The sequence below is a fragment of the Ranitomeya variabilis genome, chromosome 3, assembly GCF_051348905.1.
Source record: "Ranitomeya variabilis isolate aRanVar5 chromosome 3, aRanVar5.hap1, whole genome shotgun sequence".
Taxonomy (NCBI): domain Eukaryota; kingdom Metazoa; phylum Chordata; class Amphibia; order Anura; family Dendrobatidae; genus Ranitomeya; species Ranitomeya variabilis.
In genome coordinates, this window is record NC_135234.1 from 375,369,500 (window position 1) to 375,386,372 (window position 16,873).

The window sequence follows — 16,873 nt, forward strand, 5'->3', positions numbered from 1 at the left end:
GAAGACATTTTCCAGAAACTCTGGAAGCTCTGTAGATGACAGTTCTGCGGTGTGCGTGTGTTCAAGCTGTGCACAACGCGTTTTGAATCTGCATAACCACACCCTCCATCCCCATTGTGACAGTACGTGAAGGTTCCATGCGACAAAGCAAGCTCCATTTCCAGCTCCCTATTCTAAAAATCTATTTAATATATGGTCCCCAAATAGGGGATGTATCAGATAAGAACAGACACTACGCTTGATCTTGAGCCATTTGGCCGAGAAGCGATGATCAGAAATGGTTTGCCACTTGGGCCGCACCAAGGCCTACAACCGAAACCCACTGTGGAGACATAGCAAAAGATTGCCGCAGGGAAGACATTTTCCAGAAACTTTGGAAGCTCTGTAGATGACAGTTCTGCGGTGTGCGTGTGTTCAAGCTGTATACAACGCGTTTCGAATCTACATAACCACACCCTCCATCCCCATTGTGACAGCACGTGAAGGTTCCGTGCGACAAAGCAAGCTCCATTTCCAGCTCCCTATTCCAAAAATCCATTTAATATATGGTCCCCAAATAGGGGACGTATCAGATAAGAACAGACTCTACGCTTGATCTTGAGCCATTTGGCCGAGAAGCGATGATCAGAAATGGTTTGCCACTTGGGCCGCACCAAGGCCTACAACCGAAACCCACTGTGGAGACATAGCAAAAGATTGCCGCAGGGAAGACATTTTCCAGAAACTCTGGAAGTTCTGTAGATGACAGTTCTGCGGTGTGCGTGTGTTCAAGCTGTGCACAACGCGTTTTGAATCTGCATAACCACACCCTCCATCCCCATTGTGACAGCACGTGAAGGTTCCGTGCGACAAAGCAAGCTCCATTTCCAGCTCCCTATTCCAAAAATCTATTTAATATATGGTCCCCAAATAGGGGACGTATCAGATAAGAACAGACACTACGCTTGATCTAGAGCCATTTGGCCAAGAAGCGATGATCAGAAATGGTTTGCCACTTGGGCCGCACCAAGGCCTACAACCGAAACCCACTGTGGAGACATAGCAAAAGATTGCCGCAGGGAAGACATTTTCCAGAAACTCTGGAAGCTCTGTCGATGACAGTTCTGCGGTGTGCGTGTGTTCAAGCTGTGCACAACGCGTTTTGAATCTGCATAACCACACCCTCCATCCCCATTGTGACAGCATGTGAAGGTTCCGTGCGACAAAGCAAGCTCCATTTCCAGCTCCGTATTCCAAAAATCCATTTAATATATGGTCCCCAAATAGGGGACGTATCAGATAAGAACAGACACTACGCTTGATCTTGAGCCATTTGGCCGAGAAGCGATGATCAGAAATGGTTTGCCACTTAGGCCTCACCAAGGCCTACAACCGTAACCCACTGTGGAGACATAGCAAAAGATTACCGCAGGGAAGACATTTTCCAGAAACTCTGGAAGCTCTGTATATGACAGTTCTGCGGTGTGCGTGTGTTCAAGCTGTGCACAACGCGTTTTGAATCTGCATAACCACACCCTCCATCCCCATTGTGACAGCACGTGAAGGTTCTGTGTGACAAAGCAAGCTCCATTTCCAGCTCCCTATTCCAAAAATCTATTTAATATATGGTCCCCAAATAGGGGACGTATCAGATAAGAACAGACACTACGCTTGATCTTGAGCCATTTGGCCGAGAAACGATGATCAGAAATGGTTTGCCACTTGGGCCGCACCAAGGCCTACAACCGAAACCCACTGTGGAGACATAGCAAAAGATTGCCGCAGGGAAGACATTTTCCAGAAACTTTGGAAGCTCTGTAGATGACAGTTCTGCGGTGTGCGTGTGTTCAAGCTGTATACAACGCGTTTCGAATCTACATAACCACACCCTCCATCCCCATTGTGACAGCACGTGAAGGTTCCGTGCGACAAAGCAAGCTCCATTTCCAGCTCCCTATTCCAAAAATCCATTTAATATATGGTCCCCAAATAGGGGACGTATCAGATAAGAACAGACTCTACGCTTGATCTTGAGCCATTTGGCCGAGAAGCGATGATCAGAAATGGTTTGCCACTTGGGCCGCACCAAGGCCTACAACCGAAACCCACTGTGGAGACATAGCAAAAGATTGCCGCAGGGAAGACATTTTCCAGAAACTCTGGAAGTTCTGTAGATGACAGTTCTGCGGTGTGCGTGTGTTCAAGCTGTGCACAACGCGTTTTGAATCTGCATAACCACACCCTCCATCCCCATTGTGACAGCACGTGAAGGTTCCGTGCGACAAAGCAAGCTCCATTTCCAGCTCCCTATTCCAAAAATCTATTTAATATATCGTCCCCAAATAGGGGACGTATCAGATAAGAACAGACACTACGCTTGATCTTGAGCCATTTGACCAAGAAGCGATGATCAGAAATGGTTTGCCACTTGGGCCGCACCAAGGCCTACAACCGAAACCCACTGTGGAGACATAGCAAAAGATTGCCGCAGGGAAGACATTTTCCAGAAACTCTGGAAGCTCTGTCGATGACAGTTCTGCGGTGTGCGTGTGTTCAAGCTGTGCACAACGCGTTTTGAATCTGCATAACCACACCCTCCATCCCCATTGTGACAGCATGTGAAGGTTCCGTGCGACAAAGCAAGCTCCATTTCCAGCTCCGTATTCCAAAAATCCATTTAATATATGGTCCCCAAATAGGGGACGTATCAGATAAGAACAGACACTACGCTTGATCTTGAGCCATTTGGCCGAGAAGCGATGATCAGAAATGGTTTGCCACTTAGGCCTCACCAAGGCCTACAACCGTAACCCACTGTGGAGACATAGCAAAAGATTACCGCAGGGAAGACATTTTCCAGAAACTCTGGAAGCTCTGTAGATGACAGTTCTGCGGTGTGCGTGTGTTCAAGCTGTGCACAACGCGTTTTGAATCTGCATAACCACACCCTCCATCCCCATTGTGACAGCACGTGAAGGTTCTGTGTGACAAAGCAAGCTCCATTTCCAGCTCCCTATTCCAAAAATCTATTTAATATATGGTCCCCAAATAGGGGACGTATCAGATAAGAACAGACACTACGCTTGATCTTGAGCCATTTGGCCGAGAAACGATGATCAGAAATGGTTTGCCACTTGGGCCGCACCAAGGCCTACAACCGAAACCCACTGTGGAGACATAGCAAAAGATTGCCGCAGGGAAGACATTTTCCAGAAACTCTGGAAGCTTTGTCGATGACAGTTCTGCGGTGTGCGTGTGTTCAAGCTGTGCACAACGCGTTTTGAATCTGTATAATCACACCCTCCATCCCCATTGTGACAGCACGTGAAGGTTCCGTGTGACAAAGCAAGCTCCATTTCCAGCTCCCTATTCCAAAAATCCATTTAATATATGGTCCCCAAATAGGGGACGTATCAGATAAGAACAGACACTACGCTTGATCTTGAGCCATTTGGCCGAGAAGCGATGATCAGAAATGGTTTGCCACTTGGGCCGCCCCAAGGCCTACAACCGAAACCCACTGTGGAGACATAGCAAAAGATTGCCGCAGGGAAGACATTTTCCAGAAACTCTGGAAGCTCTGTAGATGACAGTTCTGCGGTGTGCGTGTGTTCAAGCTGTGCACAACGCGTTTTGAATCTGCATAACCACACCCTCCATCCCCATTGTGACAGCACGTGAAGGTTCCGTGCGACAAAGCAAGCTCCGTTTCCAGCTCCCTATTCCAAAAATCTATTTAATATATGGTCCCCAAATAGGGGACGTATCAGATAAGAACAGACACTACGCTTGATCTTGAGCCATTTGGCCGAGAAGCGATGATCAGAAATGGTTTGCCATTTGGGCCGCACCAAGGCCTACAACCGAAACCCACTGTGGAGACATAGCAAAAGATTGCCGCAGGGAAGACATTTTCCAGAAACTCTGGAAGCTCTGTCGATGACAGTTCTGCGGTGTGCGTGTGTTCAAGCTGTGCACAACGCGTTTTGAATCTGCATAACCACACCCTCCATCCCCATTGTGACAGCATGTGAAGGTTCCGTGCGACAAAGCAAGCTCCATTTCCAGCTCCCTATTCCAAAAATCTATTTAATATATGGTCCCCAAATAGGGGACGTATCAGATAAGAATAGACACTACGCTTGATCTTGAGCCATTTGGCCGAGAAACGATGATCAGAAATGGTTTGCCACTTGGGCCGCACCAAGGCCTACAACCGAAACCCACTGTGGAGACATAGCAAAAGATTGCCGCAGGGAAGACATTTTCCAGAAACTCTGGAAGCTTTGTCGATGACAGTTCTGCGGTGTGCGTGTGTTCAAGCTGTGCACAACGCGTTTTGAATCTGTATAATCACACCCTCCATCCCCATTGTGACAGCACGTGAAGGTTCCGTGTGACAAAGCAAGCTCCATTTCCAGCTCCCTATTCCAAAAATCCATTTAATATATGGTCCCCAAATAGGGGACGTATCAGATAAGAACAGACACTACGCTTGATCTTGAGCCATTTGGCCGAGAAGCGATGATCAGAAATGGTTTGCCACTTGGGCCGCCCCAAGGCCTACAACCGAAACCCACTGTGGAGACATAGCAAAAGATTGCCGCAGGGAAGACATTTTCCAGAAACTCTGGAAGCTCTGTAGATGACAGTTCTGCGGTGTGCGTGTGTTCAAGCTGTGCACAACGCGTTTTGAATCTGCATAACCACACCCTCCATCCCCATTGTGACAGCACGTGAAGGTTCCGTGCGACAAAGCAAGCTCCGTTTCCAGCTCCCTATTCCAAAAATCTATTTAATATATGGTCCCCAAATAGGGGACGTATCAGATAAGAACAGACACTACGCTTGATCTTGAGCCATTTGGCCGAGAAGCGATGATCAGAAATGGTTTGCCATTTGGGCCGCACCAAGGCCTACAACCGAAACCCACTGTGGAGACATAGCAAAAGATTGCCGCAGGGAAGACATTTTCCAGAAACTCTGGAAGCTCTGTAGATGACAGTTCTGCGGTGTGCGTGTGTTCAAGCTGTGCACAACGCGTTTCGAATCTGCATAACCACACCCTCCATCCCCACTGTGACAGCACGTGAAGGTTCCGTGTGACAAAGCAAGCTCCATTTCCAGCTCCCTATTCCAAAAATCCATTTAATATATGGTCCCCAAATAGGGGACGTATCAGATAAGAACAGACACTACGCTTGATCTTGAGCCATTTGGCCGAGAAGCGATGATCAGAAATGGTTTGCCACTTGGGCCGCCCCAAGGCCTACAACCGAAACCCACTGTGGAGACATAGCAAAAGATTGCCGCAGGGAAGACATTTTCCAGAAACTCTGGAAGCTCTGTTGATGACAGTTCTGCGGTGTGCGTGTGTTCAAGCTGTGCACAACGCGTTTTGAATCTGCATAACCACACCCTCCATCCCCATTGTGACAGCACGTGAAGGTTCCGTGCGACAAAGCAAGCTCCATTTCCAGCTCCCCATTCCAAAAATCCATTTAATATATGGTCCCCAAATAGGGGACGTATCAGATAAGAACAGACTCTACGCTTGATCTTGAGCCATTTGGCCGGGAAGCGATGATCAGAAATGGTTTGCCACTTGGGCCGCACCAAGGCCTACAACCGAAACCCACTGTGGAGACATAGCAAAAGATTGCCGCAGGGAAGACATTTTCCAGAAACTTTGGAAGCTCTGTAGATGACAGTTCTGCGGTGTGCGTGTGTTCAAGCTGTATACAACGCGTTTCGAATCTGCATAACCACACCCTCCATCCCCATTGTGACAGCACGTGAAGGTTCCGTGCGACAAAGCAAGCTCCATTTCCAGCTCCCTATTCCAAAAATCCATTTAATATATGGTCCCCAAATAGGGGACGTATCAGATAAGAACAGACACTACACTTGATCTTGAGCCATTTGGCCGAGAAGCGATGATCAGAAATGGTGTGCCACTTGGGCCGCACCAAGGCCTACAACCGAAACCCACTGTGGAGACATAGCAAAAGATTGCCGCAGGGAAGACATTTTCCAGAAACTCTGGAAGCTCTGTAGATGACAGTTCTGTGGTGTGCGTGTGTTCAAGCTGTGCACAACGCGTTTTGAATCTGCATAACCACACCCTCCATCCGCATTGTGACAGCAAGTGAAGGTTCCGTGCGACAAAGCAAGCTCCATTTCCAGTTCCCTATTCCAAAAATCTATTTAATATATGGTCCCCAAATAGGGTACGTATCAGATAAGAACAGACACTACGCTTGATCTTGAGCCATTTGGCCGAGAAGCGATGATCAGAAATGGTTTGCCACTTGGGCCGCACCAAGGCCTACAACCGAAACCCACTGTGGAGACATAGCAAAAGATTGCCGCAGGGAAGACATTTTCCAGAAACTCTGGAAGCTCTGTAGATGACAGTTCTGCGGTGTGCGTGTGTTCAAGCTGTGCACAACGCGTTTTGAATCTGCATAACCACACCCTCCATCCCCATTGTGACAGCACGTGAAGGTTCCATGTGACAAAGCAAGCTCCATTTCCAGCTCCCTATTCTAAAAATCTATTTAATATATGGTCCCCAAATAGGGGATGTATCAGATAAGAACAGACACTACGCTTGATCTTGAGCCATTTGGCCGAGAAGCGATGATCAGAAATGGTTTGCCACTTGGGCAGCACCAAGGCCTACAACCGAAACCCACTGTGGAGACATAGCAAAAGATTGCCGCAGGGAAGACATTTTCCAGAAACTTTGGAAGCTCTGTAGATGACAGTTCTGCGGTGTGCGTGTGTTCAAGCTGTATACAACGCGTTTCGAATCTACATAACCACACCCTCCATCCCCATTGTGACAGCACGTGAAGGTTCCGTGCGACAAAGCAAGCTCCATTTCCAGCTCCCTATTCCAAAAATCCATTTAATATATGGTCCCCAAATAGGGGACGTATCAGATAAGAACAGACTCTACGCTTGATCTTGAGCCATTTGGCCAAGAAGCGATGATCAGAAATGGTTTGCCACTTGGGCCGCACCAAGGCCTACAACCGAAACCCACTGTGGAGACATAGCAAAAGATTGCCGCAGGGAAGACATTTTCCAGAAACTCTGGAAGTTCTGTAGATGACAGTTCTGCGGTGTGCGTGTGTTCAAGCTGTGCACAACGCGTTTTGAATCTGCATAACCACACCCTCCATCCCCATTGTGACAGCACGTGAAGGTTCCGTGCGACAAAGCAAGCTCCATTTCCAGCTCCCTATTCCAAAAATCTATTTAATATATGGTCCCCAAATAGGGGACGTATCAGATAAGAACAGACACTACGCTTGATCTTGAGCCATTTGGCCAAGAAGCGATGATCAGAAATGGTTTGCCACTTGGGCCGCACCAAGGCCTACAACCGAAACCCTCTGTGGAGACATAGCAAAAGATTACCGCAGGGAAGACATTTTCCAGAAACTCTGGAAGCTCTGTCGGTGACAGTTCTGCGGTGTGCGTGTGTTCAAGCTGTGCACAACGCGTTTTGAATCTGCATAACCACACCCTCCATCCCCATTGTGACAGCATGTGAAGGTTCCGTGCGACAAAGCAAGCTCCATTTCCAGCTCCGTATTCCAAAAATCCATTTAATATATGGTCCCCAAATAGGGGACGTATCAGATAAGAACAGACACTACGCTTGATCTTGAGCCATTTGGCCGAGAAGCGATGATCAGAAATGGTTTGCCACTTAGGCCTCACCAAGGCCTACAACCGTAACCCACTGTGGAGACATAGCAAAAGATTGCCGCAGGGAAGACATTTTCCAGAAACTCTGGAAACTCTGTAGATGACAGTTCTGCGGTGTGCGTGTGTTCAAGCTGTGCTCAACGCGTTTTGAATCTGCATAACCACACCCTCCATCCCCATTGTGACAGCACGTGAAGGTTCTGTGCGACAAAGCAAGCTCCATTTCCAGCTCCCTATTCCAAAAATCTATTTAATATATGGTCCCCAAATAGGGGACGTATCAGATAAGAACAGACACTACGCTTGATCTTGAGCCATTTGGCCGAGAAACTATGATCAGAAATGGTTTGCCACATGGGCCGCACCAAGGCCTACAACCGAAACCCACTGTGGAGACATAGCAAAAGATTGCCGCAGGGAAGACATTTTCCAGAAACTCTGGAAGCACTGTAGATGACAGTTCTGCGGTGTGCGTGTGTTCAAGCTGTGCACAACGCGTTTTGAATCTGCATAACCACACCCTCCATCCCCATTGTGACAGCAAGTGAAGGTTCCGTGCGACAAAGCAAGCTCCATTTCCAGTTCCCTATTCCAAAAATCTATTTAATATATGGTCCCCAAATAGGGGACGTATCAGATAAGAACAGACATTACGCTTGATCTTGAGCCATTTGGCCGAGAAGCGATGATCAGAAATGGTTTGCCACTTGGGCTGCACCAAGGCCTACAACCGAAACCCACTGTGGAGACATAGCAAAAGATTGCCGCAGGGAAGACATTTTCCAGAAACTCTGGAAGCTCTGTAGATGACAGTTCTGCGGTGTGTGTGTGTTCAAGCTGTGCACAACGCGTTTTGAATCTGCATAACCACACCCTCCATCCCCATTGTGACAGCACGTGAAGGTTCCATGCGACAAAGCAAGCTCCATTTCCAGCTCCCTATTCTAAAAATCTATTTAATATATGGTCCCCAAATAGGGGATGTATCAGATAAGAACAGACACTACGCTTGATCTTGAGCCATTTGGCCGAGAAGCGATGATCAGAAATGGTTTGCCACTTGGGCCGCACCAAGGCCTACAACCGAAACCCACTGTGGAGACATAGCAAAAGATTGCCGCAGGGAAGACATTTTCCAGAAACTTTGGAAGCTCTGTAGATGACAGTTCTGCGGTGTGCGTGTGTTCAAGCTGTGAACAACGCGTTTTGAATCTGCATAACCACACCCTCCATCCCCATTGTGACAGCATGTGAAGGTTCCGTGCGACAAAGCAAGCTCCATTTCCAGCTCCGTATTCCAAAAATCCATTTAATATATGGTCCCCAAATAGGGGACGTATCAGATAAGAACAGACACTACGCTTGATCTTGAGCCATTTGGCCGAGAAGCGATGATCAGAAATGGTTTGCCACTTAGGCCTCACCAAGGCCTACAACCGTAACCCACTGTGGAGACATAGCAAAAGATTGCCGCAGGGAAGACATTTTCCAGAAACTCTGGAAACTCTGTAGATGACAGTTCTGCGGTGTGCGTGTGTTCAAGCTGTGCTCAACGCGTTTTGAATCTGCATAACCACACCCTCCATCCCCATTGTGACAGCACGTGAAGGTTCTGTGCGACAAAGCAAGCTCCATTTCCAGCTCCCTATTCCAAAAATCTATTTAATATATGGTCCCCAAATAGGGGACGTATCAGATAAGAACAGACACTACGCTTGATCTTGAGCCATTTGGCCGAGAAACTATGATCAGAAATGGTTTGCCACATGGGCCGCACCAAGGCCTACAACCGAAACCCACTGTGGAGACATAGCAAAAGATTGCCGCAGGGAAGACATTTTCCAGAAACTCTGGAAGCACTGTAGATGACAGTTCTGCGGTGTGCGTGTGTTCAAGCTGTGCACAACGCGTTTTGAATCTGCATAACCACACCCTCCATCCCCATTGTGACAGCAAGTGAAGGTTCCGTGCGACAAAGCAAGCTCCATTTCCAGTTCCCTATTCCAAAAATCTATTTAATATATGGTCCCCAAATAGGGGACGTATCAGATAAGAACAGACACTACGCTTGATCTTGAGCCATTTGGCCGAGAAGCGATGATCAGAAATGGTTTGCCACTTGGGCCGCACCAAGGCCTACAACCGAAACCCACTGTGGAGACATAGCAAAAGATTGCCGCAGGGAAGACATTTTCCAGAAACTCTGGAAGCTCTGTAGATGACAGTTCTGCGGTGTGTGTGTGTTCAAGCTGTGCACAACGCGTTTTGAATCTGCATAACCACACCCTCCATCCCCATTGTGACAGCACGTGAAGGTTCCATGCGACAAAGCAAGCTCCATTTCCAGCTCCCTATTCTAAAAATCTATTTAATATATGGTCCCCAAATAGGGGATGTATCAGATAAGAACAGACACTACGCTTGATCTTGAGCCATTTGGCCGAGAAGCGATGATCAGAAATGGTTTGCCACTTGGTCCGCACCAAGGCCTACAACCGAAACCCACTGTGGAGACATAGCAAAAGATTGCCGCAGGGAAGACATTTTCCAGAAACTTTGGAAGCTCTGTAGATGACAGTTCTGCGGTGTGCGTGTGTTCAAGCTGTATACAACGCGTTTCGAATCTACATAACCACACCCTCCATCCCCATTGTGACAGCACGTGAAGGTTCCGTGCGACAAAGCAAGCTCCATTTCCAGCTCCCTATTCCAAAAATCCATTTAATATATGGTCCCCAAATAGGGGACGTATCAGATAAGAACAGACTCTACGCTTGATCTTGAGCCATTTGGCCGAGAAGCGATGATCAGAAATGGTTTGCCACTTGGGCCGCACCAAGGCCTACAACCGAAACCCACTGTGGAGACATAGCAAAAGATTGCCGCAGGGAAGATATTTTCCAGAAACTCTGGAAGTTCTGTAGATGACAGTTCTGCGGTGTGCGTGTGTTCAAGCTGTGCACAACGCGTTTTGAATCTGCATAACCACACCCTCCATCCCCATTGTGACAGCACGTGAAGGTTCCGTGCGACAAAGCAAGCTCCATTTCCAGCTCCCTATTCCAAAATTCTATTTAATATATGGTCCCCAAATAGGGGACGTATCAGATAAGAACAGACACTACGCTTGATCTTGAGCCATTTGGCCGAGAAGCGATGATCAGAAATGGTTTGCCACTTGGGCCGCACCAAGGCCTACAACCGAAACCCACTGTGGAGACATAGCAAAAGATTGCCGCAGGGAAGACATTTTCCAGAAACTCTGGAAGCTCTGTCGATGACAGTTCTGCGGTGTGCGTGTGTTCAAGCTGTGCACAACGCGTTTTGAATCTGCATAACCACACCCTCCATCCCCATTGTGACAGCATGTGAAGGTTCCGTGCGACAAAGCAAGCTCCATTTCCAGCTCCGTATTCCAAAAATCCATTTAATATATGGTCCCCAAATAGGGGACGTATCAGATAAGAACAGACACTACGCTTGATCTTGAGCCATTTGGCCGAGAAGCGATGATCAGAAATGGTTTGCCACTTAGGCCTCACCAAGGCCTACAACCGTAACCCACTGTGGAGACATAGCAAAAGATTACCGCAGGGAAGACATTTTCCAGAAACTCTGGAAGCTCTGTAGATGACAGTTCTGCGGTGTGCGTGTGTTCAAGCTGTGCACAACGCGTTTTGAATCTGCATAACCACACCCTCCATCCCCATTGTGACAGCACGTGAAGGTTCTGTGTGACAAAGCAAGCTCCATTTCCAGCTCCCTATTCCAAAAATCTATTTAATATATGGTCCCCAAATAGGGGACGTTTCAGATAAGAACAGACACTACGCTTGATCTTGAGCCATTTGGCCGAGAAACGATGATCAGAAATGGTTTGCCACTTGGGCCGCACCAAGGCCTACAACCGAAACCCACTGTGGAGACATAGCAAAAGATTGCCGCAGGGAAGACATTTTCCAGAAACTCTGGAAGCTTTGTCGATGACAGTTCTGCGGTGTGCGTGTGTTCAAGCTGTGCACAACGCATTTTGAATCTGTATTATCACACCCTCCATCCCCATTGTGACAGCACGTGAAGGTTCCGTGTGACAAAGCAAGCTCCATTTCCAGCTCCCTATTCCAAAAATCCATTTAATATATGGTCCCCAAATAGGGGACGTATCAGATAAGAACAGACACTACGCTTGATCTTGAGCCATTTGGCCGAGAAGCGATGATCAGAAATGGTTTGCCACTTGGGCCGCCCCAAGGCCTACAACCGAAACCCACTGTGGAGACATAGCAAAAGATTGCCGCAGGGAAGACATTTTCCAGAAACTCTGGAAGCTCTGTCGATGACAGTTCTGCGGTGTGCGTGTGTTCAAGCTGTGCACAACGCGTTTTGAATCTGCATAACCACACCCTCCATCCCCATTGTGACAGCACGTGAAGGTACCGTGCGACAAAGCAAGCTCCATTTCCAGCTCCCTATTCCAAAAATCCATTTAATATATGGTCCCCAAATAGGGGACGTATCAGATAAGAACAGACACTACGCTTGATCTTGAGCCATTTGGCCGAGAAGCGATGATCAGAAATGGTGTGCCACTTGGGCCGCACCAAGGCCTACAACCGAAACCCACTGTGGAGACATAGCAAAAGATTGCCGCAGGGAAGACATTTTCCAGAAACTCTGGAAGCTCTGTAGATGACAGTTCTGCGGTGTGCGTGTGTTCAAGCTGTGCACAATGCGTTTTGAATCTGCATAACCATACCCTCCATCCCCATTGTGACAGCAAGTGAAGGTTCCGTGTGACAAAGCAAGCTCCATTTCCAGTTCCCTATTCCAAAAATCTATTTAATATATGGTCCCCAAATAGGGTACGTATCAGATAAGAACAGACACTACGCTTGATCTTGAGCCATTTGGCCGAGAAGCGATGATCAGAAATGGTTTGCCACTTGGGCCGCACCAAGGCCTACAACCGAAACCCACTGTGGAGACATAGCAAAAGATTGCCGCAGGGAAGACATTTTCCAGAAACTCTGGAAGCTCTGTAGATGACAGTTCTGCGGTGTGCATGTGTTCAAGCTGTGCACAACGCGTTTTGAATCTGCATAACCACACCCTCCATCCCCATTGTGACAGCACGTGAAGGTTCTGTGCGACAAAGCAAGCTCCATTTCCAGCTCCCTATTCCAAAAATCTATTTAATATATGGTCCCCAAATAGGGGACGTATCAGATAAGAACAGACACTACGCTTGATCTTGAGCCATTTGGCCGAGAAGCGATGATCAGAAATGGTTTGCCACTTGGGCCGCCCCAAGGCCTACAACCGAAACCCACTGTGGAGACATAGCAAAAGATTGCCGCAGGGAAGACATTTTCCAGAAACTCTGGAAGCTCTGTCGATGACAGTTCTGCGGTGTGCGTGTGTTCAAGCTGTGCACAACGCGTTTTGAATCTGCATAACCACACCCTCCATCCCCATTGTGACAGCACGTGAAGGTAAAGTGCGACAAAGCAAGCTCCATTTCCAGCTCCCTATTCCAAAAATCCATTTAATATATGGTCCCCAAATAGGGGACGTATCAGATAAGAACAGACACTACGCTTGATCTTGAGCCATTTGGCCGAGAAGCGATGATCAGAAATGGTGTGCCACTTGGGCCGCACCAAGGCCTACAACCGAAACTCACTGTGGAGACATAGCAAAAGATTGCCGCATTGAAGACATTTTCCAGAAACTCTGGAAGCTCTGTAGATGACAGTTCTGCGGTGTGCGTGTGTTCAAGCTGTGCACAATGCGTTTTAAATCTGCATAACCACACCCTCCATCCCCATTGTGACAGCAAGTGAAGGTTCCGTGCGACAAAGCAAGCTCCATTTCCAGTTCCCTACTCCAAAAATCTATTTAATATATGGTCCCCAAATAGGGTACGTATCAGATAAGAACAGACACTACGCTTGATCTTGAGCCATTTGGCCGAGAAGCGATGATCAGAAATGGTTTGCCACTTGGGCCGCACCAAGGCCTACAACCGAAACCCACTGTGGAGACATAGCAAAAGATTGCCGCAGGGAAGACATTTTCCAGAAACTCTGGAAGTTCTGTAGATGACAGTTCTGCGGTGTGCGTGTGTTCAAGCTGTGCACAACGCGTTTTGAATCTGCATAACCACACCCTCCATCCCCATTGTGACAGCACGTGAAGGTTCCATGCGACAAAGCAAGCTCCATTTCCAGCTCCCTATTCCAAAAATCTATTTAATATATGGTCCCCAAATAGGGGACGTATCAGATAAGAACAGACACTACGCTTGATCTTGAGCCATTTGGCCGAGAAGCGATGATCAGAAATGGTTTGCCACTTGGGCCGCACCAAGGCCTACAACCGAAACCCACTGTGGAGACATAGCAAAAGATTGCCGCAGGGAAGACATTTTCCAGAAACTCTGGAAGCTCTGTAGATGACAGTTCAGCGGTGTGCGTGTGTTCAAGCTGTGCACAACGCGTTTTGAATCTGCATAACCACACCCTCCATCCCCATTGTGACAGCACGTGAAGGTTCCGTGCGACAAAGCAAGCTCCGTTTCCAGCTCCCTATTCCAAAAATCTATTTAATATATGGTCCCCAAATAGGGGACGTATCAGATAAGAACAGACACTACGCTTGATCTTGAGCCATTTGGCCGAGAAGCGATGATCAGAAATGGTTTGCCATTTGGGCCGCCCCAAGGCCTACAACCGAAACCCACTGTGGAGACATAGCAAAAGATTGCCGCAGGGAAGACATTTTCCAGAAACTCTGGAAGCTCTGTAGATGACAGTTCTGCGGTGTGCGTGTGTTCAAGCTGTGCACAACGCGTTTTGAATCTGCATAACCACACCCTCCATCCCCATTGTGACAGCACGTGAAGGTTCCGTGCGACAAAGCAAGCTCCATTTCCAGCTCCCTATTCCAAAAATCCATTTAATATATGGTCCCCAAATAGGGGACGTATCAGATAAGAACAGACTCTACGCTTGATCTTGAGCCATTTGGCCGAGAAGCGATGATCAGAAATGGTTTGCCACTTGTGCCGCACCAAGGCCTACAACCGAAACCCACTGTGGAGACATAGCAAAAGATTGCCGCAGGGAAGACATTTTCCAGAAACTCTGGAAGTTCTGTAGATGACAGTTCTGCGGTGTGCGTGTGTTCAAGCTGTGCACAACGCGTTTTGAATCTGCATAACCACACCCTCCATCCCCATTGTGAAAGCACGTGAAGGTTCCGTGCGACAAAGCAAGCTCCATTTCCAGCTCCCTATTCCAAAAATCTATTTAATATATGGTCCCCAAATAGGGGACGTATCAGATAAGAACAGACACTACGCTTGATCTTGAGCCATTTGGCCAAGAAGCGATGATCAGAAATGGTTTGCCACTTGGGCCGCACCAAGGCCTACAACCGAAACCCACTGTGGAGACATAGCAAAAGATTGCCGCAGGGAAGACATTTTCCAGAAACTCTGGAAGCTCTGTCGATGACAGTTCTGCGGTGTGCGTGTGTTCAAGCTGTGCACAACGCGTTTTGAATCTGCATAACCACACCCTCCATCCCCATTGTGACAGCATGTGAAGGTTCCGTGCGACAAAGCAAGCTCCATTTCCAGCTCCGTATTCCAAAAATCCATTTAATATATGGTCCCCAAATAGGGGACGTATCAGATAAGAACAGACACTACGCTTGATCTTGAGCCATTTGGCCGAGAAGCGATGATCAGAAATGGTTTGCCACTTAGGCCTCACCAAGGCCTACAACCGTAACCCACTGTGGAGACATAGCAAAAGATTACCGCAGGGAAGACATTTTCCAGAAACTCTGGAAGCTCTGTAGATGACAGTTCTGCGGTGTGCGTGTGTTCAAGCTGTGCACAACGCGTTTTGAATCTGCATAACCACACCCTCCATCCCCATTGTGACAGCACGTGAAGGTTCTGTGTGACAAAGCAAGCTCCATTTCCAGCTCCCTATTCCAAAAATCTATTTAATATATGGTCCCCAAATAGGGGACGTATCAGATAAGAACAGACACTACGCTTGATCTTGAGCCATTTGGCCGAGAAACGATGATCAGAAATGGTTTGCCACTTGGGCCGCACCAAGGCCTACAACCGAAACCCACTGTGGAGACATAGCAAAAGATTGCCGCAGGGAAGACATTTTCCAGAAACTTTGGAAGCTCTGTAGATGACAGTTCTGCGGTGTGCGTGTGTTCAAGCTGTATACAACGCGTTTCGAATCTACATAACCACACCCTCCATCCCCATTGTGACAGCACGTGAAGGTTCCGTGCGACAAAGCAAGCTCCATTTCCAGCTCCCTATTCCAAAAATCCATTTAATATATGGTCCCCAAATAGGGGACGTATCAGATAAGAACAGACTCTACGCTTGATCTTGAGCCATTTGGCCGAGAAGCGATGATCAGAAATGGTTTGCCACTTGGGCCGCACCAAGGCCTACAACCGAAACCCACTGTGGAGACATAGCAAAAGATTGCCGCAGGGAAGACATTTTCCAGAAACTCTGGAAGTTCTGTAGATGACAGTTCTGCGGTGTGCGTGTGTTCAAGCTGTGCACAACGCGTTTTGAATCTGCATAACCACACCCTCCATCCCCATTGTGACAGCACGTGAAGGTTCCGTGCGACAAAGCAAGCTCCATTTCCAGCTCCCTATTCCAAAAATCTATTTAATATATGGTCCCCAAATAGGGGACGTATCAGATAAGAACAGACACTACGCTTGATCTTGAGCCATTTGACCAAGAAGCGATGATCAGAAATGGTTTGCCACTTGGGCCGCACCAAGGCCTACAACCGAAACCCACTGTGGAGACATAGCAAAAGATTGCCGCAGGGAAGACATTTTCCAGAAACTCTGGAAGCTCTGTCGATGACAGTTCTGCGGTGTGCGTGTGTTCAAGCTGTGCACAACGCGTTTTGAATCTGCATAACCACACCCTCCATCCCCATTGTGACAGCATGTGAAGGTTCCGTGCGACAAAGCAAGCTCCATTTCCAGCTCCGTATTCCAAAAATCCATTTAATATATGGTCCCCAAATAGGGGACGTATCAGATAAGAACAGACACTACGCTTGATCTTGAGCCATTTGGCCGAGAAGCGATGATCAGAAATGGT

General features: G+C 47.8%; 1 non-coding gene and 47 pseudogenes across 1 annotated transcript; all 48 read right to left on the minus strand.

Annotated features, from left to right (window-relative positions):
• Positions 1–93: 93 nt before the first annotated feature.
• LOC143762539 (U2 spliceosomal RNA) lies at positions 94–269 on the minus strand (annotated as a pseudogene).
• A 177-nt stretch (positions 270–446) lies between these two features.
• Positions 447–622, minus strand: LOC143761630 (U2 spliceosomal RNA; annotated as a pseudogene).
• Positions 623–799: 177 nt separating this feature from the next.
• LOC143760151 (U2 spliceosomal RNA) lies at positions 800–975 on the minus strand (annotated as a pseudogene).
• Positions 976–1,150: 175 nt separating this feature from the next.
• Positions 1,151–1,328, minus strand: LOC143759324 (U2 spliceosomal RNA; annotated as a pseudogene).
• A 177-nt stretch (positions 1,329–1,505) lies between these two features.
• Positions 1,506–1,681, minus strand: LOC143761437 (U2 spliceosomal RNA; annotated as a pseudogene).
• Positions 1,682–1,858: 177 nt separating this feature from the next.
• Positions 1,859–2,034, minus strand: LOC143761631 (U2 spliceosomal RNA; annotated as a pseudogene).
• A 177-nt stretch (positions 2,035–2,211) lies between these two features.
• Positions 2,212–2,387, minus strand: LOC143762468 (U2 spliceosomal RNA; annotated as a pseudogene).
• A 175-nt stretch (positions 2,388–2,562) lies between these two features.
• On the minus strand, positions 2,563–2,740 carry LOC143759326 (U2 spliceosomal RNA; annotated as a pseudogene).
• A 177-nt stretch (positions 2,741–2,917) lies between these two features.
• Positions 2,918–3,093, minus strand: LOC143761438 (U2 spliceosomal RNA; annotated as a pseudogene).
• A 174-nt stretch (positions 3,094–3,267) lies between these two features.
• Positions 3,268–3,446, minus strand: LOC143759264 (U2 spliceosomal RNA; annotated as a pseudogene).
• Positions 3,447–3,623: 177 nt separating this feature from the next.
• LOC143760443 (U2 spliceosomal RNA) lies at positions 3,624–3,799 on the minus strand (annotated as a pseudogene).
• Positions 3,800–3,974: 175 nt separating this feature from the next.
• On the minus strand, positions 3,975–4,152 carry LOC143762498 (U2 spliceosomal RNA; annotated as a pseudogene).
• A 174-nt stretch (positions 4,153–4,326) lies between these two features.
• On the minus strand, positions 4,327–4,505 carry LOC143759265 (U2 spliceosomal RNA; annotated as a pseudogene).
• Positions 4,506–4,682: 177 nt separating this feature from the next.
• On the minus strand, positions 4,683–4,858 carry LOC143760444 (U2 spliceosomal RNA; annotated as a pseudogene).
• Positions 4,859–5,035: 177 nt separating this feature from the next.
• LOC143760641 (U2 spliceosomal RNA) lies at positions 5,036–5,211 on the minus strand (annotated as a pseudogene).
• Positions 5,212–5,388: 177 nt separating this feature from the next.
• On the minus strand, positions 5,389–5,564 carry LOC143762929 (U2 spliceosomal RNA; annotated as a pseudogene).
• A 177-nt stretch (positions 5,565–5,741) lies between these two features.
• On the minus strand, positions 5,742–5,917 carry LOC143762208 (U2 spliceosomal RNA; annotated as a pseudogene).
• A 177-nt stretch (positions 5,918–6,094) lies between these two features.
• On the minus strand, positions 6,095–6,270 carry LOC143761514 (U2 spliceosomal RNA; annotated as a pseudogene).
• A 165-nt stretch (positions 6,271–6,435) lies between these two features.
• LOC143762802 (U2 spliceosomal RNA) lies at positions 6,436–6,623 on the minus strand. Its single transcript, XR_013212277.1, has one exon. It is a non-coding gene; the product is annotated as a U2 spliceosomal RNA (small nuclear RNA).
• Positions 6,624–6,800: 177 nt separating this feature from the next.
• LOC143761696 (U2 spliceosomal RNA) lies at positions 6,801–6,976 on the minus strand (annotated as a pseudogene).
• Positions 6,977–7,153: 177 nt separating this feature from the next.
• On the minus strand, positions 7,154–7,329 carry LOC143760120 (U2 spliceosomal RNA; annotated as a pseudogene).
• A 175-nt stretch (positions 7,330–7,504) lies between these two features.
• Positions 7,505–7,682, minus strand: LOC143759327 (U2 spliceosomal RNA; annotated as a pseudogene).
• Positions 7,683–7,859: 177 nt separating this feature from the next.
• LOC143760539 (U2 spliceosomal RNA) lies at positions 7,860–8,035 on the minus strand (annotated as a pseudogene).
• Positions 8,036–8,211: 176 nt separating this feature from the next.
• Positions 8,212–8,388, minus strand: LOC143761504 (U2 spliceosomal RNA; annotated as a pseudogene).
• A 177-nt stretch (positions 8,389–8,565) lies between these two features.
• On the minus strand, positions 8,566–8,741 carry LOC143762743 (U2 spliceosomal RNA; annotated as a pseudogene).
• Positions 8,742–8,916: 175 nt separating this feature from the next.
• Positions 8,917–9,094, minus strand: LOC143759328 (U2 spliceosomal RNA; annotated as a pseudogene).
• A 177-nt stretch (positions 9,095–9,271) lies between these two features.
• LOC143760540 (U2 spliceosomal RNA) lies at positions 9,272–9,447 on the minus strand (annotated as a pseudogene).
• Positions 9,448–9,623: 176 nt separating this feature from the next.
• On the minus strand, positions 9,624–9,800 carry LOC143759249 (U2 spliceosomal RNA; annotated as a pseudogene).
• Positions 9,801–9,977: 177 nt separating this feature from the next.
• LOC143762745 (U2 spliceosomal RNA) lies at positions 9,978–10,153 on the minus strand (annotated as a pseudogene).
• Positions 10,154–10,330: 177 nt separating this feature from the next.
• Positions 10,331–10,506, minus strand: LOC143761632 (U2 spliceosomal RNA; annotated as a pseudogene).
• A 177-nt stretch (positions 10,507–10,683) lies between these two features.
• On the minus strand, positions 10,684–10,859 carry LOC143761381 (U2 spliceosomal RNA; annotated as a pseudogene).
• Positions 10,860–11,034: 175 nt separating this feature from the next.
• On the minus strand, positions 11,035–11,212 carry LOC143759329 (U2 spliceosomal RNA; annotated as a pseudogene).
• Positions 11,213–11,389: 177 nt separating this feature from the next.
• Positions 11,390–11,565, minus strand: LOC143762901 (U2 spliceosomal RNA; annotated as a pseudogene).
• Positions 11,566–11,739: 174 nt separating this feature from the next.
• On the minus strand, positions 11,740–11,918 carry LOC143759822 (U2 spliceosomal RNA; annotated as a pseudogene).
• Positions 11,919–12,095: 177 nt separating this feature from the next.
• Positions 12,096–12,271, minus strand: LOC143759562 (U2 spliceosomal RNA; annotated as a pseudogene).
• Positions 12,272–12,448: 177 nt separating this feature from the next.
• LOC143761936 (U2 spliceosomal RNA) lies at positions 12,449–12,624 on the minus strand (annotated as a pseudogene).
• Positions 12,625–12,801: 177 nt separating this feature from the next.
• On the minus strand, positions 12,802–12,977 carry LOC143759342 (U2 spliceosomal RNA; annotated as a pseudogene).
• Positions 12,978–13,154: 177 nt separating this feature from the next.
• Positions 13,155–13,330, minus strand: LOC143762072 (U2 spliceosomal RNA; annotated as a pseudogene).
• Positions 13,331–13,506: 176 nt separating this feature from the next.
• Positions 13,507–13,683, minus strand: LOC143762340 (U2 spliceosomal RNA; annotated as a pseudogene).
• A 177-nt stretch (positions 13,684–13,860) lies between these two features.
• On the minus strand, positions 13,861–14,036 carry LOC143761250 (U2 spliceosomal RNA; annotated as a pseudogene).
• Positions 14,037–14,213: 177 nt separating this feature from the next.
• On the minus strand, positions 14,214–14,389 carry LOC143760445 (U2 spliceosomal RNA; annotated as a pseudogene).
• A 177-nt stretch (positions 14,390–14,566) lies between these two features.
• Positions 14,567–14,742, minus strand: LOC143761544 (U2 spliceosomal RNA; annotated as a pseudogene).
• Positions 14,743–14,919: 177 nt separating this feature from the next.
• LOC143818777 (U2 spliceosomal RNA) lies at positions 14,920–15,095 on the minus strand (annotated as a pseudogene).
• Positions 15,096–15,270: 175 nt separating this feature from the next.
• Positions 15,271–15,448, minus strand: LOC143759330 (U2 spliceosomal RNA; annotated as a pseudogene).
• A 177-nt stretch (positions 15,449–15,625) lies between these two features.
• LOC143761439 (U2 spliceosomal RNA) lies at positions 15,626–15,801 on the minus strand (annotated as a pseudogene).
• A 177-nt stretch (positions 15,802–15,978) lies between these two features.
• On the minus strand, positions 15,979–16,154 carry LOC143761633 (U2 spliceosomal RNA; annotated as a pseudogene).
• A 177-nt stretch (positions 16,155–16,331) lies between these two features.
• On the minus strand, positions 16,332–16,507 carry LOC143762454 (U2 spliceosomal RNA; annotated as a pseudogene).
• A 175-nt stretch (positions 16,508–16,682) lies between these two features.
• Positions 16,683–16,860, minus strand: LOC143759331 (U2 spliceosomal RNA; annotated as a pseudogene).
• Between the last annotated feature and the right edge of the window lie 13 nt (positions 16,861–16,873).